This window comes from Protopterus annectens, chromosome 7.part0 (genome assembly GCF_019279795.1).
Source record: "Protopterus annectens isolate FY-2018-M chromosome 7.part0, PAN1.0, whole genome shotgun sequence".
In the NCBI taxonomy this organism is placed as follows: Eukaryota; Metazoa; Chordata; order Ceratodontiformes; family Protopteridae; genus Protopterus; species Protopterus annectens.
The window spans coordinates 753441696-753460401 of record NC_056739.1 but is presented as its reverse complement, the minus strand read 5'-3'; positions in this window follow the sequence as shown (position 1 = coordinate 753460401).

Genomic DNA, 18706 nt, shown 5'->3' with positions numbered 1-18706 from the left:
GGCGGTGCTTCTACGGACCCTGGAAATTACCGCCCATAAGCTTGACGAGCCTTGTCTGCAAAGCTATGGAGAGGATCATAATGGAACTCATAAATAAAGACATTGGGGACCTACAGACACTGGATCCTACCCAATTTGGCTTTGTCAAGGGCAGATCCTGCCTCTTGAACTTGGTCGACTTTTTCAAAACAGTCACTAAGGCCATTGATGAGGGTAAGGCAGTTCACACAGCCTACCTTGACCTAGCAAAAGCGTTGACACAATACCCCACACGGGCATCATAGAAAAGCTCACCAGCTTAGATGTAAACCCATATGTCACAAGATGGGTTGCAAACTGGCTCAAGGACAGAACACACAGGGTTAGAGTTGCTGGTGCCATGTCAGACTCTAAGACGGTCACGAGCGGTGTCCCACAGGACTCAGTCCTGGGCCCCCTCTTGTTCGGCATTTATTTTTCTGAAGTGCAGGCAAACATAGGGAGATTGTGGCTGACAAAATTTGCAGATGACTGCAAACTGGGCACCATAATTGACACTCCATCAGACACAGACATCCTCCAGAAAGGTCTCATAGAAATGGATAACTGGTGCCAGAGCCATGGCCTTAAGCTAAATGCCAAAAAATGTATAGTCATACCCTTTGGGAAAAACAAGGTAACCCCTAATTACCACATAGGTGGTAATCCATTAAACACGGAAGAAGTTATCAGGGACCTGGGGACCCAAGTTGACAGTAACCTCTCTTTTGACACTCACATTGCCAAAGTGGTTAGGAAGACCTTCTACATTGCCCACCTGATCATGAAGGGATTCACATCCAGATCAGGAGAGGTCATTGTACCCCTGTACTCTTCACTTATCAGACCAATGATTGAGTACAACGCCCCATTCAGAATGTACCTTACCCGACACGTGCAGCAGTTGGAAAGACCCCAAAAGTTCCTCACCAAAAGGATAAAGGGGCTCAAACATATGTCATACGATGCCCAACTGAAGAAACTCCAGCTCTGTTCAGTCGCATACCGTCTGCTCAGAGGTGATCTGTGCCTGACATACAAGGCCATGTCCAACCCGGAATTAATGGACATGCTCCACCTCAAAAAATCCAAATCCACCAGAGCCACGAGAGCAAGAGACTTAAACCTCAACACGGATATAAATAGGATGTGCTGGAGGGACAGATTCATCACCCAGAGACTCCCTACACTATGGAACAGAATCCCAGTACATGTGAGGCAGAGCCCCTCACTGACTCTGTTCAAGAGAAATCTTGACGAGTGGATGGGAGATCGTAGGTTTACCCCGGGAATCATCTCTGTATCACTGCTGGACAGAGGCACAGCAAACTAATGGGTATAGTATTCTCATCCTAAGGGGTGGTGAAAGCCACACACACTCTGGCTAGGCTTATAAATGCCCTAGGGCAGATAGCCTAGTATGAACCTATGAACCTATGAACCTATGAAAGCATTCAGCAGCTTTTCCAAGGTAATGTTCTCTTAAAACATTCAGGGGTTTTCCCAGCTGGGACAGCTACAAAGATAAGACAACACCAAACAGCACTTAGTAGAAGCACAGGCTGCATCATGTGTCTTGACATGGATGACCTTTCTTTTAGGTTAGGTCATGTCTGTGAGTGTGGCTGTCAGTTTAGGACTTTTGTTCCTATTAGGAGGGTAAAACGTCAATATTTGAAGGTGTACAGAGTTTTGTGTGTTAGTATTAAGTTAAAAGGTTTCAGGGGGTATTACGGGTGTGTTTTTTTTTGTTTGAGGGTTTTCAATAAAACAAAAAGTTTCATAAGGCTCAAATGGATATGACAAGAAACAACTAGATGAAAACTGTGAGCTTTGGCCGGTTAAGACCTGCATGCTATCAACTTGAATGAATAAGTGAAGCTAAGTAACTTTTATCTGCACTTTTATCAAATAATACACGATTTAAAGTAATTTGTGTTGCATTGAGGAATATCTAGCTGGAAGCTGTGACTCTGTTTTTCAGTAGTACATGTGGTATTTTCAGTTAAGGCTTGTTAAAAACCTGCATAGCCAGTGACAGGTAGGGGTAGTTTCCTTCATTGTTATTCAGTTTCTGTCTTATACAAGTGGTACAGTGAATTATCTTCTGTTTAAACTGTGAGCTTTGGCCGGTTAAGATCTGCATGCTATCAACTTGAACGCATAAGTGAAGCTAAGCAACTTTTATCTGCACTTTTATCAAATAATACATGATTTGAAGTAATTTGTTTGTGTTGCATTGAGGAATATCTAGCTGGAAGCTGTGACTCTGTTTTTCAGTAGTACATGTGGTATTTTCAGTTAAGGCTTGTTAAAAACCTGCATAGCCAGTGATAGGTGGGGGTAGTTTCCTTCATTGTTATTCAGTTTCTGTCTTATACAAGTGGTACAGTGAATTATCTTCTGTTTAAACTGTGAGCTTTGGCCGGTTAAGATCTGCATGCTATCAACTTGAACGCATAAGTGAAGCTAAGCAACTTTTATCTGCACTTTTATCAAATAATACATGATTTGAAGTAATTTGTTTGTGTTGCATTGAGGACTATCTAGCTGGAAGCTGTGGTTCCCACCCACCCTCCCTGTTTTTGTGTTGGTGTTAATCTTGGCTTTGAAACTGCCTGCCCCTCTTGTAAATTTGCACTTGGATACTCCTCCTGGGCCCATCTCATTTGCTCACTCAAAAAAAAAAAATGTATCTGCTTTTACTGTATTTGTGTTTCTTCCTACTTTATTTTGCTTTTGTATCATCTTAAAAGTACTCAGTTGTATTTATTACTGCTTGGTGTAACTCACGCTAAGCCTTTTAGTTTAAGCACTTGGGCTTCAGACCAGTTGTTTTACATTAAGAAGGTTTGTGCTCTGCACTGTAGTGGCAGGACAGGTAGCTTGTGGGAGGAGAGGCTGGACTCTGCCCTTCTGAGCTGGGAATTTCTGGTTAAAGACTTATAGTGCCTGCATATTTGAACTGCTTCTTACTAAATTGGTACATCTTGTTTGCTGTAGCATAGACTAGATCCAGGCCTGCTGAATCTAGCTTTGTTTGTATAACTTGAGCACTAATCCAGGCATTCTTTAAAGTATTCAATTGTATTTATTACTGCTTGGTAGTAACTTGATTAAAGTGTAGCTATCATTCTAAGTCTTTTGGATTAAGCACTTGGGCTCAGACCAGTTGTTTTACATTAGGAAGGTTTATGACCTGCACTGTGGTGGCAGGACAGGTGGCTTACATCCTTCTAAGTTGGGAACTGCTGATTGAGGGCTCAGTGTCTGTTATTCTAAAAGTGTATTAGTTCTGGTTTAAGCACTGGCTAAGTGACAGAACCCACAGGGTCAGAGTTGCTGGTGCCATGTCAGACTCAAAGCCTGTCACAAGTGGTGTCCCACAGGGTTCAGTCCTGGGCCCACTCCTGTTCAGCATCTACTTTTCAGAAGTACAAGCAAACACAGGAGGATTATGGCTGACTAAATTTGCAGATGACTGCAAACTGGGCGCCATAGTTGAGAACACATCTGACACAGATATCCTTCAGAAGGGTCTTATAGAAATGGATAACTGGTGCCGGAGCCATGGCCTAAAGTTAAACGCCAAAAAATGCATAGTCATACCCTTCGGGAAAAAAAAGGTTACCCCTAGCTACCATATAGGTGGCAACCCACTAAGCACAGAAGAGGTTATCAGGGATCTGGGAACCCAGGTTGACAGTAACCTTTCGTTCGACACTCACGTTGCCAAAGTAGTTAGGAAGACCTTCTATATTGCCCACCTGATCATGAAGGGATTCACATCTAGATCAAGGGAAGTCATCGTCCCCCTGTACTCATCATTCATCAGACCAATGATTGAGTACAATGCCCCATTCGGAATGTATCTGACACGACACCTGCAGCAACTGGAAAGGCCCCAAAAGTTCCTCACCAAAAGGATAAAGGGTCTCAAAAATATGTCCTATGCTGCCCGACTGAAGGAACTCCAGCTCTATTCAGTCGCCACGTCTGCTCAGAGGTGACCTGTGCCTGACATACAAGGCCATGTCCAACCCAGAACTGATGAACATGCTTCACCTCAAAAAATCTAGATCCCTCAGAACTACAAGGGTGGGAGACTTAAACCTTGACACGGTTATTAATAGGACATGCTGGAGGGACAGATTCATCACCCAGAGACTCCCTATGCTGTGGAACAAAATCCCGGTACATGTGAGGCAGAGCACCTCGCTGGCTTTGTTCAAGAGCAATCTTGACCAATGGATGGGAGATCGCAGATATACCCCAGGGATTATCTCAGTGTCACTGCTTGACAGAGGCACAGCAAAATAATGGGCATAGTATCCTCCAAACTAAAGGGGTGGCGAAAGCCACAAAACTCTGTGCTAGGCTTATAAATGCCCTTGGGCAGATAGCCTAGTATGAACCTATGAACCTAAGAGTAATGCTACTCAACGCCAGAAGTCTAAACCTCAAGATGCATGCACTCGAAACTCTCCTTAGCATGGAGAACATCGATATCTGTGCAGTAACAGAAACCTGGTTCAAGGCTCCCGAGAGCACCCCAGCACTACCAGGTTATACCTCATACCATGCTTTTCGGCCCCAAAACTTGGACCAAACCAGAAAAGGTGGGAGAGTATCAATATTCGTCAAAGATACCCACACTTCTAGGTTGGTGGCACAGCACGAAGCATCAGAGACTATCCATGTGCAACTAGCAGTGGGTAAAACTGCCTTCCAGTTTATAGCCTGCTCGGCCTTCCTGAGAACACTGGAAAATATGAAGGTCTCTCCAAACACCATTATATTGGGCGACTTCAGCTACCCAAACATAGACTGGGAGCATTACTCTAGCTCCAACATCCTAGCTCAAAGGTTCCTAGAATTTATAAACTCAAATGCTATGGAACAACTTGTTACCACTCCCACAAGAGGGGAAAACATACTGGATCTGATCATCACCAACATGGGGACTCTATGCTCCAGACCAGAAGTGTATCCTTCACTGGTAAGATCAGACCATAAACTAATCTCACTGGATATTCACATCCTGACCCCACCACCTGCCTAGAAAACCACAGTGAAAAACTTCTCTAAAGCAAATGTCACACTCCTCAAAACTGAGGTGGAATCCTTCAAAGCCCCCAGGCCTGTGGAAAATACGGCCCAGACCGCAGAATCCTTTATAAACGCATTCTATGAACACCTTCAGGAATGCATGGATCATGCAATCCCAAATAAAGCCAAGACCCAATCCTCCAAAGGCAGACGTCCTGTCTGGTGGACCCCAGCCATAAACAAACTATACAACAGAAGGAGGAAGCTACTACATGATAGAGCAAAATCCCAAAAAGGGAAGGCATCTCTGATCAGTGTTAGCAAAAAACTACGGGCACTCATAAAATTGTCTAAGGCCAGCTTCGAGAGAAAAATTGCACAGGACACTAAGGATAATCACAAGGCTTTCTTTAGTTATGTTAGGAACCTGGGTGGGAATTCCCAGATATGCTCAGAATTAGTCCAAAATGACAAAAAATACACCGAACCCACAGACATTGCCAACATCCTAGCTGACAGGTTCAGTGCAAACATCTCCCCCCCCCACCAAAAGGGCAAATATCTATCCCAGCAGAGTGCTGCCCCCCTGACATATCAGATGCTCAGGTAAGAGCTGCCCTCTCCAAAGCAAAAAACACAGCATCAATGGGACCAGACGGTGTCCCAGGCTGCATCCTACATGAACTCCAAGAAGAGCTAAACCCAAACATAAAACTACTGTTCAATCTCAGCCTTACCACCGGATATGTTCCCAAAGAGTGGTGTACAGCAACAGTGGTCCCTCTCCACAAAGGTGGTGCCTCAATGGATCCTGGAAACTATTGCCCCATAAGCCTGACTAGCTTGGTCTGCAAAGCTATGGAAAGGATCATCATGGACCTCATAAAAAAAGATATTGGGGACCTACAGACACTGGATCCTACCCAGTTTGGCTTTGTTAAGGGCAGATCCTGCCTCTTAAACCTGGTCAATTTCTTTGAAACAGTCACCAAGGCCATTGACGAGGGAAGGTGGTCCACACAGCCTACCTGGACCTCACAAAAGCCTTTGATACAATACCCCACTCGGGCATTATAGATAAGCTCACCAGCTTAAATATAAACACCTATGTCACTAGATGGGTTGCAAACTGGCTCAAGGACAGAACCCACATGTTTAGAATTGCTGGAGCCATGTCAGACTCCAAACCAGTTACAAGTGGCGTCCCACAAGGCTCAGTCCTGGGACTTCTCCTGTTCGGTATATATTTCTCGGAGGTACAGGCCAACACAGAAGGACTGTGGCTGACCAAGTTTGCAGATGACTGCAAACTGGGCACTATAATCGACTCTCCAGCCGACACAAGCATCCTCCAAAAGGGCCTCATAGAAACAGACAACTGGTGCCAGAGCCATGGCCTCAAGCTAAACGCCAACAAGTGTATAGTCATCCCCTTTGGCAAAAACAAAGTGCCCACAAATTACCACATAGGTGGTAATCCATTAAGTACGGAAGAAGTAATTAGGGACTTGGGGACCCAAGTTGATAGCAATCTCTCATTTGACAACCACGTGGCCAAAGTGGTTAGAAACATTTTATATAGCCCACCTAATCATGAAGGGATTCACATCTAGTTCAGGGGAGGTCATCGTGCCTCTTTACTCATCCCTCATCAGGCCCATAATTGAGTACAATGCCCCTTTTGGGATGTACCTTACCCGACACCGGCAGCAACTGGAAAGACCCCAAAAGCCTCACCAAGAGGATCAAAAGGCTCAAACTGATGCCATATGCTGCCCGGTTAAAGAAACTCCAGCTCTACTCAGTGGCACACCACCTGCTCAGAGGCGATCTGTGACTGACCTATAAAGCCATGTCCAACCCGGAATTAATGGACATGCTGCACCTCAGAAAATTCAAATTCCATCGAGCTACGTGCACGAGAGACTTGAACCTCAGCACTGAAATAAATAGGACATGCTGGAGGGACAGATTCATAACCCAGAGGCTCCCTTCACTCTGGAATAAAATCCCATTCCAGGTTAGGCAGAGTCCCTCATTGACTCTCTTCAAGAGGAATCTTGATGAGTGGATGGGGGATCGTAGGTTTACCCCGGGTATCACTTCTGTGTCACTGTTAGACAGAGGCACAGTATACTAACCTCGAATAAGGGCATAGCAAAATTAATTTAAAATGGGTGGCGAAAGCCAAACACTCTCTGGCTAGGCTTATAAATGCCCTAGGGCAGATAACCTAGTATGAACCTATGAACCTATGAACCTAAAAGTTTAACCTGCCAAACAGTGTAAGCATGTAACACAAAAGATGGAACTAGACATTTAACAAAAAAAGATGTTATACATAAAAGGTGGGTATAATAACTTTTTAAGTACAATGATGCTTTCTTTAATGTCTTTAAATGTAAATAGCCTCACAGATAAATACAAACAAGAAAGAGTAGTGAGCTGTATTAAAACATTGTATAGTGCAAATACTTATGTTACAGAAGGCACACTTAAGAAATGAACATGTGAATTTGATAAAGAAAGGTTTTAAGGATGGTTATTCAGCAGAATACCTGAGACAGAGGAAAAGAGGAGTACTTATATTAATTGCAAGAGGAGCTCCAATAGTGATAGAAGAAGATAAAAATATAATAATGGTATATTTGTAGTGCTAAGGGGCTACTGGCAAGGGAAGAGGATTACATGGGCATGTATTTACATTCCATCTAAAACTGCTGTAATGGAGCTTAAGAAAATTCTGGGAGAAATAATCAATTTTCAGCAAGCAATATTACTTTTTGGTGGGGACTGGACCTTGATTTGCAGCAGCGAATATTTGTCCTGGGGGCTCAGAACGGAAAATATAACAAAGGAGGGTAGGTTTTTGAAGAAAGTTATGAAAATATTTGGCATGGAAGATGTGAATTAAATTATAGGAGATTGGAGTGAATTATATTCTCCAATATATATAAAAACTGGGCTAGGCTAGACAGAATTTACATTTCACAGGAACATGTGCATTTAATTGAAGGTCTTGATACCCACCCAATAACTATTTCAGATCATGCACCAATAGTAGCTAAAATAAAAACACAGGCAAATGAAATAAAAATGAGACATTGGCACTTTCTCACCTATCTGTTGAAAAGAGAGGAATTTAAGGAATGGGTAGTGGAGACTATTCAGGAGCTGTTAGAGAAGATAGAAATTTCTTCTGAAAATATAGCTAGGGAGTGGGATAAAATTAAGGTGGAGTTTAAAAATAGGGTGGAAATAAAAGAAAGGGAGCTGACAAATGTAAAAGTATTGCAGAATAGGGGGAATCTCACAGAACAAGAACAGAATCAACTGCAGATTACTTGGCAGAAAATAAGGGATTAGCCTTGGTAATATGCATGAGCTTAGAAATATTGCTGTTAAGCAACTGTGTTTTGATAGTAACACTAGAGCACAAAAGCTTTTAGCACAATGACTCAGGCAACAGAAAATAGAAAGGTCTGTTGCCAAGCTTAGGGAGCCTATAAAAAGAAGGTAGCAAGAGATCCTGTAGAGGTATTAGAAATATTTCAGAAATTCTATGAGAGCCTCTATAAAGCAGACAAATATGAAAATCAAGAAAAGATACAAATGGAAATGTTTCTGGAAGAATTAAATATGCCAAGGTTAGAGATAGATGAGGCTCAATTACTAACAGTTAGGATAGGATGAGATGAGATAAATATGGTGATGTATAACCAATCTACAGGAAAGTCCTCAGGAATATATGGTATTCCTGTGGAAGTTTGGAAGCTAAACCAAGAAAGAAGAGAACAAACAAACTTGCACAAAACCAAATGACTGCAGTGGAATCTCACAGGTAGCTCACCAAGTAGTCAAAGAAAAGTAAATCCAAGATGTGACCACAAAATAATCACTCTGGTAGTATTATCCAAACAGTTTAACTAAGTGCTTTTCATCTCCAATCATACAAAGACTTCATCAGATAACCATTCTAACATAAAAACTTGCTTTAAATACTCCCACACATATGCATATGACAGATTTCAACCAATAAAACACCTTCTTTCCTACAAGCACTAATCCATGTGATATTTAAAAGTGTTGTTAAAACTCCTCGTTTTTCCTTTTTACATTTTACATTTTTATAACTATGTATATACACAATTCCAACTAAATATTAAAACCACTATGTATATGTGCAATTCCAACTAAATGCTAAAAAACACATACTTATGTACATCTATTTAAGCTTTTTAGTTTCAATATACATAAAATAGAATAAATTTTGTTAATTCCTAGATACTGGCAAGCATTTGTGCTTAACTGCCACATTAGCTCTAGTCTTTCTAACAGGAGGCAATCAAGTCCACCTCTTCCATCTGTTTGTATCTGATCTATTGCTCGGAACTTAAACTTATGTTCAGGAAATTCTGCAATGTACCTAGCTAGTGCATTATCTAATTTTTTATGGCTTATACTGTACAAATGTTCATATACCCTTTCTTTCAGGGCCCTAGTAGTTTTCCCTATGTAAAACACTGGGCACTGTTGGCATCTTGCTGGGTACACTATCATTTTAGATTGACAGTTAAATTTCTTCCTTGTACAGTATTTCCTATCTTTAATATGGTATGTTTGCCCAATGCCCATATGTTTACAATAATTACACATTTCGCATTTAATCATCCCGGGGTTTCTGCTCATGTCAGGGGTTTGGTATTCTAACAACATTTTAATATTCTTTCCCTTTCTAAAAATAATTTGTGGAAGGTTGGGGAGTTTTTTACTAACAAAAGAATAACTTTCTAGTACCTCCCAATTCTTATAAAAAATGTTTCTCATCTCCCAGGCATCTAAACTACATGGGGTCATGAAACTGTATTGTGTGTAATTTAACACATTCCTATCATTGGTTATATACATTGAGGTGTTGTCTTCATTTACTAATGTTCTTTCATGCCATAAAATCGGCTTATAAACTCCTCTATTTCTTTTATTTTGTACTTCACCAATAAGTTGCTCAAGTAGGTCATGGGGGTAACCTCTGTTACTAAACATCTCTTTTAGGTTTTCACATTGACAATAAAAATCTGTTGTGAGGCTCACCATTCTAGCCGCTCTAAGCAGCTGCCCTTTAACTACTGATCTTTTTTGGTAGTAAGAGTGGCAGCTGGTAAAGTGGAGAAAGCTGCTCAAGTAGGTCTCCTTTCGGAATATGGTACTAGTGTATCTCCCGAGAGTTCTATCTTTTCGTAGTTCAATATCTAAGTATGAAATCTTATCTTTTCCATAGCTAGATGTAACCCTCAAAAAAATCTGTAGTACTATTAAAATAGTTTAACACCTCTTTGGCTACTTTTTTGTTACCTTTCAGAATGACAAAAATGTGATCCAAAAATCTAGTGTAAAAGTAAAACTTTTCTTTAACATGTGGAATTTTCCAAATGAACTCATTTTCCCAATATGCCATGACTAGGTTAGAAAAACTAGCCCCGCATGGGAAACCCATGGTGACCCCCGTTTTCTGCAAGTAGACATCATTGTCAAAAATTATAAAGTTGTTACTTAATATGAAGTCTAAAAGTTATTCGACTAGCCCAATGTCAGAGGTGGGGGCCCCCAGTTTTTGGAGCCTACTAGACACCCACTCAATCCCTTCTTGGTGGGGTATAGCTGTATATAACTCCTTTACATCAATTGTCATAAAGTTAAAGTCATCTCTAAATTCAATTTTATTCACCTCACTTAGGAAAGACCACGAATCCTTGCAAATCTGGTTTTCTTGCTTAATGTATTTCTTCAATATAGAATCTACTACTTTTGCACTAGCATATGTAATGCTGTTACATGCGTCTACTAGTGGTCTCATAGGAGGGGTCTTCAATACTTTTATGTACTTTAGGCATTCCAAATAGTAGCGGGATTCATGGTGCAGCCATAGTTATGTAGTTGTACATGTCTATATCAAATGTTGCTTCAATGAACAAGTCATTGAAGTAAGCTTTGATTCTAGCGTACGCTACATTTAGCTCGTTTCTTGATGCTTTCACATAAGTCTCACTCTCTAATAATGTTTTCATTTTGTGTTTGTTATCCTCATTGTACATAACTACTAGCCCCCCCCCTCCCTTGTCAGGTTTCATAAACCTTAGTGGCAAAGAAGTTTGGAAGCTAGGAGGGAAAAACTGATAAAGATCTGGAAGGTTTTGTTTAACTATATCTTAAGAGTAGGAGCAGTACCACCTTCCTGGAAGAAAGCAGTGGTAGCTGTAATACCTAAAGAGGGTAAAGATCCATCAGATCCAGTTTCATACAGTCCCATTTCAATACTAAACCATGATTATAAAGTGTTCATGTCTATAATAGCTAAAAGAATGGCAAAAGTAATGCCAGAACTGATAGACATGGATCAATGTGGTTTTGTGCAGGGGAGGCAAACATTTGACAACATTAACAGAACACTGATGATCCAGAGGGAAGCAGAATGTAAGAAAATACCATTGCTGTTCGTGGGTCTTGATGCAGAGAAAGCATTTGACAGAGTAAGCTGGGACTTTATGAGGAGGGCAATGGAAGCATTTGCATTTCCTGAAAAATTATAAGGTTGATCAGGAGAATATATGAGGGATGGGAGACAAAAATTAAAGGGATGGGGTCCTCTCTGATAATTTCTGCTTGAGCAGAGGAACCAGGCAGGTGTGTACTTGTTCCCCTTTATTATTTGCATTATATTTAGAACCATTGACAAAGAAAATAAGGGACTTGGAAATTCAAGGATATAATTGGTATGGTAGACAAGAAAAGCTGGCTTTATTTGCAGATGATATTTTGTATCTGACAAAACCAGAAAAAGATATTACAGCATTGTGGAACATTTTGAGACAGTTTCAGATCTTTTCGGGATACAAAATTAATGAAGCTAAAACAAAGGTAATAGCGGTACATTATGTACCCACTCATGAACTTGTTCAGGAATGCTAATATTTATGGGGACATGATCTTCTTCTTCTTCTTCTTTCGGCTTTTCCCGGTTAGGGGTCACCACAGTGGATCATCTGTCCGCTCATAATTGGCAGTGGAGTTTTACAGTGTCGAGTTGCCAGCCCGGTGCCCAACCTTCCACAGAAGGCACACACATGTACACACTCACACCTAGGGCCAATTTAGAGTGTCCAATCCACCTACTGCATGTCTTGGGGATGTGGGAGGAAACTGGAGCACCCGGAGGAAACCCACGTGACCACAGGGAGGACATGCAGACTCCGCACAGAAGGCACCCCAGCCGAGAATCAAACCGGAGAACCTCTTGCTGTGAGGCAGTAACGCTAACCGCTGCACCACCGTGGCTGCCCTATTTATGGGGATATGATAAAATCCAAAGGAAATAATATGATGAAATGAAATATTTAGGAGTATGAATTAAAAATTATTCTAGTGTGACAGCTAAGGATATGTGAGAAGAGACTAAACAAAAGATAATGCAAAAACTGAGAAAATGGACTTTGTTACATGGATATGGATAGTAAGATGCAAGCATTTAAAATGTTTTAGTCCCTTTAGTTTTATACACAGGTCAGGGCATATTTTTATCAACCAGAGGAGAAGTTGTGGGCAGCAATTAATAAAGAGCTGAAGGACTTTATCTGGGAGAGGAAGACAGCAAGAGTCAAGTGGGATAAGCTGATTCTTCCAGTAGAAAAGGGAGGATTGGGATTACCCAATCTGATGGGGTATTTCAGATAAGACCCCTACATATAGCACAAGCAGAAAGCTACATATAATTCAACGAGTTAAGGGATGTTGATGATGAAACAGAGGGGAAGCTCAAGAAACAAGGAGAGACTTTGATTTTGGATGCAGGTCTTTAAGGACAACATCAATAATCATGCAGAATATTATATCCATAAAGTAGCAGAAAGTATTCTAAGAACTAAACCAACACAGGAGTGGAGAAAGGAGATTCTGCCAATAGGGATGACTGCAATTAGGGGGATGAAATGTATTGGAGAAAACTGGTAAAGGAACCAAGGTATTGGAAAAGATTATAGAATGGGAAGATGCCAAGAATTTATTTGAACTGCAGGTAAGAGATTGCCTTCCCTATCAGGCATCGATAACAGAGTATAGGCAAATAGGCAAAGAGGAAGATAAATAGAGGAGGTCCTAAATGAAAGACCAGATAGGGATTGATATCAGAACCAGCACTGGTTGAGTTTTTAATAGAATCAAAACAGAAGCTGCCATTAAAAAGGAATACTTAGTAGACCATATAAAATATTGCATGATAACTATAAGAATCAATCAGAATAGGTTAGAAAGGATTGGGAAGAGAGATTGGATAAGCAATTTACAAAGAAAGAATGGGTGGATATATGCATGTCTCCTAAATATGCAACAAAGTCTAGAAGATTTAAGATTTTTGCTTGAAAATGTTTACATAGATATTTTTATACCCTAAGTAGACTCTAAAGAATTTTTCCTCAGGTAGCCAGTAAATGTTGAAGGTGTGAAGGGAAAGAAAGAGATAACTGGGAACATATTTTCTGGGAGTGCGGTGAGTTGGTGGACTTTAAGGATTCCCTTTGGGATGCACTGTCAGAGATGCTGGGTGGGCAGATTGGTTTGATGAGGGCGATGATTTTTCTGAGCTATTATACAGAATCGGAATTGCCAGGATATGGTCTAATAATGGTGGCTTCCAAAAAAGCAATTACTTGAAAATGGAAATCAAAATCTAAACCAACTATATTGGAAGTAGTGAATAAAATAACAACTGGATTGGAGATCTTTAGAAGAGGGTAGGAGCAAACTACATAGAAAAAATGGGAATTGTGGGAGCAATGTATACAAGAGAGGAATGAGGCCTAGATGGCAGCAGGACTTAAATGAGGTATGTAATGTTTGAGTGAGAAATATTGAGTAGATTATAAGTGATGTAAAATGCTTACGACAAGGATTGTGTTGGTGTGGTTTGTTTTCATTTACATAAAATGCATGATTGCTTATTTAATAAGTGATGGTTTAATGAAGATGTTTCTTGTTTAAAAAAAGCAGGAATTGAATAATTTATGTAATATTGCTTAAGTTATATAATATATAGCAGTATATGTGAAGTATAATGTTTGTTGTGTTAATATAGTTTGATTGCTTTTACATGAATATACATTTACCTATGTCACAAGTGATAATTCAGTAAAAGTGTTTGAAGTTGAAAAAAACAATTCCCCAAGATTTTCCACAGAGCTGTTCCATGAGATAGAAAAATTATCAATAAGGAGATAACAGTTCATAAAAGGCAAATACCCAGAGGTGTAGATGGAGTTTTCTTTCCACTTGGCTAAGGCTTTTGTCAGGCTTGTTTGTTTGTACCATCTCTGGTTAAAATGAAACTAGTTGTTTTTAATATTGTGTCCGAAAGCTCATCTATGGCATGCATTTCCCTGGGGTTGGTGAAAGTTCTAGTGTACATGAGTTTTTTTTTTTTGACTGCCTCTATGCAGTACTCATGTAGAAGTGCCATGTAAAGCATTTCCACATGTGGAAGTACTGTGTAAAGTGCGTCTACATCAATGGTGACAAGTACCTTGCCTGGCATGATCCTAATTTCTCTAACTTTTTTCAGATAGTCAGGAGTGTCCGAGATGTATGATGGAGAATTTATGGCAATTTTGTTTATTTTAAATTCCAAATAAATTGATAGGGGTTCAGTTGCAGAGCCTCCTCCTGCAATCACTGGACAATATGGGGGCGGGGGGGGGGGGGCAGCAAGGTTTTTGTGTGGCTTAGGGATGACAAAAAGCTGGGCTATTGTCAGGTGGGGGACTGTAAGAAAATTAACTAAATCATCATCAAGTAGGTTGTTGATATGGTCATTGTCCACCTTTTGGTAGAAGTCCTGATTTCCTAACATTGTCTTATTTTTCTGGTTGTAGGAATCAGTATCAGTGATCAAGATACCCCCACTTTTGTCTGGCTTCATTACTCTCCTCCTTTAATCAATGCTAAGACTTTTTAGTGCTGTCAGTTCATTCAGGGACAAGTTATAAAACTTTCTCTTGCAAGACTTGGTAAGAATTCTGCAAATGTCCTCCTCACATTTCTCCTCATATGCCCATATAGTTGGGTGGAGAGATGGCCATTGATTTCTTCCATTTAGACTCATGGCAGATGATTTCATTCCGCATTTCTTGGTCCTCATCCTGACACATCCACATTTCATTGTCCTTCCATGACAACAATTTTCAAGTTCATCTTCCTGCAAAACACCTTAAGGTCAATAATGGCATTAACTAAGTTGCTCCTGGTATGGGGTATAAATTTCAGCCCCTTTTCCAACATTTTTGTATCATTTTATCTCAGTGGAAACCTGATCTATATTTTGATTTCTGTGGGTTACTGGGGGCTGGATTGAGTTCCCTGAGGTATCTGTCTAGTGGAGGCTACTGTACTCCTGGGTGTTAAAACTTGTCTCATGTCATATAAACTGGAGTTAGATCTGATGAAGTTTTTTTAAGGGCAAAAGTGGTCATCTTTTTGTTTCTCAGTAGTGACGTTTTGATTTCTAAACAAGTTATAATTGCATGATTAATATGAAGTCTTAACTCAGCTTGCCTACAGTACATGGTTCTTTTTTCCTGATTTTTTAGGATTCTCAGCCAGCAGCTTTGTTGCTCACAAGTACCGGTTTCCTCTGATCAGTCAATCAATCAGTCAGTCAGTCAGTCAGTGAATCAATCTATCTACTTGTGTGTGTTTCCTTATATATCTATATCTATATCTATATATATATATATATATATATATATATATATATATATATATATATATATTTATATATATATATATATATATATATATATCTAAATATATAGACACACACACACACACACACACACACACACACACCCACACACACACTTTGAAGGCAAGACATAAAAAACTCAGATTTAATCATTGATCCACAAACCAAAATGTTCCCATTTAACTTTACATTTCCAAAGAAAAACAACAGTTCTTTAGTGAATTTCTCCTATGTTCAGTCTCCAGAGTCTTTTTGAGGACACTGGCTGTTTTGTGACCTAAGGAAAGTCTAACAATGCACGTCCAACTTATAGCTCCAAATAACAGATACTTCCACAAGGCATACTTGATAGGATATACTCCACAGGTTAGCCACACTCCATAGGTTATCCCCACTTTTCCTTCAGATGATCCTTCATGCAGACAATTTCCTGATCATAACCCTCCAGGCTACTCCCTTTTTTGCACCACAGTAACAATGACCTTGTGAAGTACCTAATTATTGTGAGAATGATCCCACACTCCATATGGCAGCATATATTCTGAGTACATAATTAAAGGTACGTACATATTTTCCAACATGTTACACCTATCCCTTCCCTATACATAACAAGGGATTTCGGAATCAAAATGATGTGTTGTAGGCCTGGACAATCAAAAGCCTTTCTGTTCACTAGGCCACATCTGTCAGTCTGTGTATACTGAAAAGGGTTTCAGGGATTGTACACACTGGCACAACTTGCTATTGTCATCAGTTTACCAACGTAACTATTGCGAGGGTCAACATCTGTTAGCAAACTGAAGTGTCTACCTAATAAGTAGTATTTCAAGATATAGAAAGCCCAAGGCACTCTCCTTAGTCAAGTATCTCCTTTCTGCATTGCTTAGCTTCCTGCTTATAAAATGCACAGAATTTTCCTCCCCTTGAATATCATGGGGTAATGCTGCTTCCAAGTATACTTCTGATGTGTCAGTATATAAAATAAACTCTTTAGCAAAATCAGGGGATAAGAACAACGGATCACTTTTAATTCATCACGTTGGAGACCACTACACCTTGACAAACAATTTCTCTCTATGAGATCTGTGATAGGGCAGCTAATAGTCATAAAACCGGGCACAACCTTTCTGTAATACCTAACTAGTCCAAGGAAAACTTTTATCTGTCTCTCAGTGGAAGTTACAGGACCGTTTTATCACTTCTGTTCTTATAAGGTACCATTAAGTACTTAGCTTCCATCATATCCAATTTACTTTTCTTTAGCATTTACAGACAAGCATACTTGTCTTATGGACAGTCTGATTTTTAGATAAGTCAGTCTTTTGACTGAATGGCCACATGATGGTAGTGGGGTTGTTTTACTGTTTAGGGTCACCTGCACACTAATGCAGAGTATCAAGGTAAAGCTGAGATGACCCTATACAGGTCAGTTTCATCTGAAAGGTTTTTTTTTTTTTGCTTCTCTGTGTCTTTCAAGTATCAGAGCCATTAGCCATTGATTTCTCTCAGTGGGGCAGAAATGTTGCCATTAAAGCAGCTACTGAGGATTTTTTTTTACCTACCCCTGTGTGTTTCCTTTAAGCATTTCCATAATCACACAAGGGGTAGGCATGCAGTGGGTCTTTCCAGGAGTGATGTAACCCTCAGAAGGCTCCACCTATTTTTGTAGGTAAATACCTTCATCTGATCCCTAGTCCCACTAGGGACTATAAGTAGAGTTAGTACCAGACACGTATGGCTAAAATTTCCCTCCCTACTAGAGAGAGAGAGAGAGAGAGAGAGAGAAGTGAGCGGGCAGGCATTGCTTCATCACTCCTTCCTGTCTGCCAACCAACCAACTCCTCTAGCGTCTGGGAGCTGTTCAAAATCTGGTATGTTTGGGTCATGGTCTGTGCCTTATCCCTTTATGCCACAAAACTCTCTATTTGGAAATGTGTTTGGAGTGCCAGAGTTTGTTTTAAGTTCATATCCATGTTCCTGTTATTTAGCTAAAAAATAAATCAGAGAAGGGTAATTACTATTTTCTTGCCTATTCAGGATACTTTAATGTAATTACTGCTTTCTTGCCCATTAGAGTAGGATACTTTTACTAACTATGAATGGTTCACTGAAAAGCTTTTCACAGTGAAATGAAGAGGGCCTCAATTAACTTTGCCTTACCATTCCAACTATAGATGTGATCAGTGACTGAGATCACAACTGTCACAATACTCATCAATGAAATCACGCTGATTCTGTCAGATTTTCCTTTAGTTATTATGTAGCAGTTTGCCTTCATATTTCATTTACGTGATGGTGTAAGGAGACAGTTTGCTTACTTTGTTTGCTTTCCATTGAAGTATATTTAACAGGCTACACCCTCTCTGTCCATACCTCCCCCTATCCTTTCTCATCTTTTCCCTTGTTCTCTTGGAATGCCTCTGTGAATTCTTTCTGCACCACCCCATCTGTTAGACCATTCCATTAGTACTGTCATGGCTATGATTTTCTCAAGCACCTTGGGATGGTGTAGACTAAAAATTTTTTAGATAATGCTATCATAACTGTGTTGGATCTTTTATTAAAGCAGACCAGAAAGGAGTTTAAGGTAGGCTTCATGTGTGGTTAGTAGAGTTGAATTTTTTTTTATAATGTTAAGTGTGATGGTCTGTGACATAAATTGAGGAAATTCATCCCTGCTTTGGTGCTTATGTCTCTAATGGACACAGACAATAAATGGATCATCTCCCAGGACCCTTCTTGTAAATGTTTCATCTTCCAAGCCCATACTTGCATTTATCAAGGGTACCAGAACTTATCAGAAATTTGGGATGCATGTCTAGTTTAAAAAGGCCCTTCTGTTAATTAGCCTAG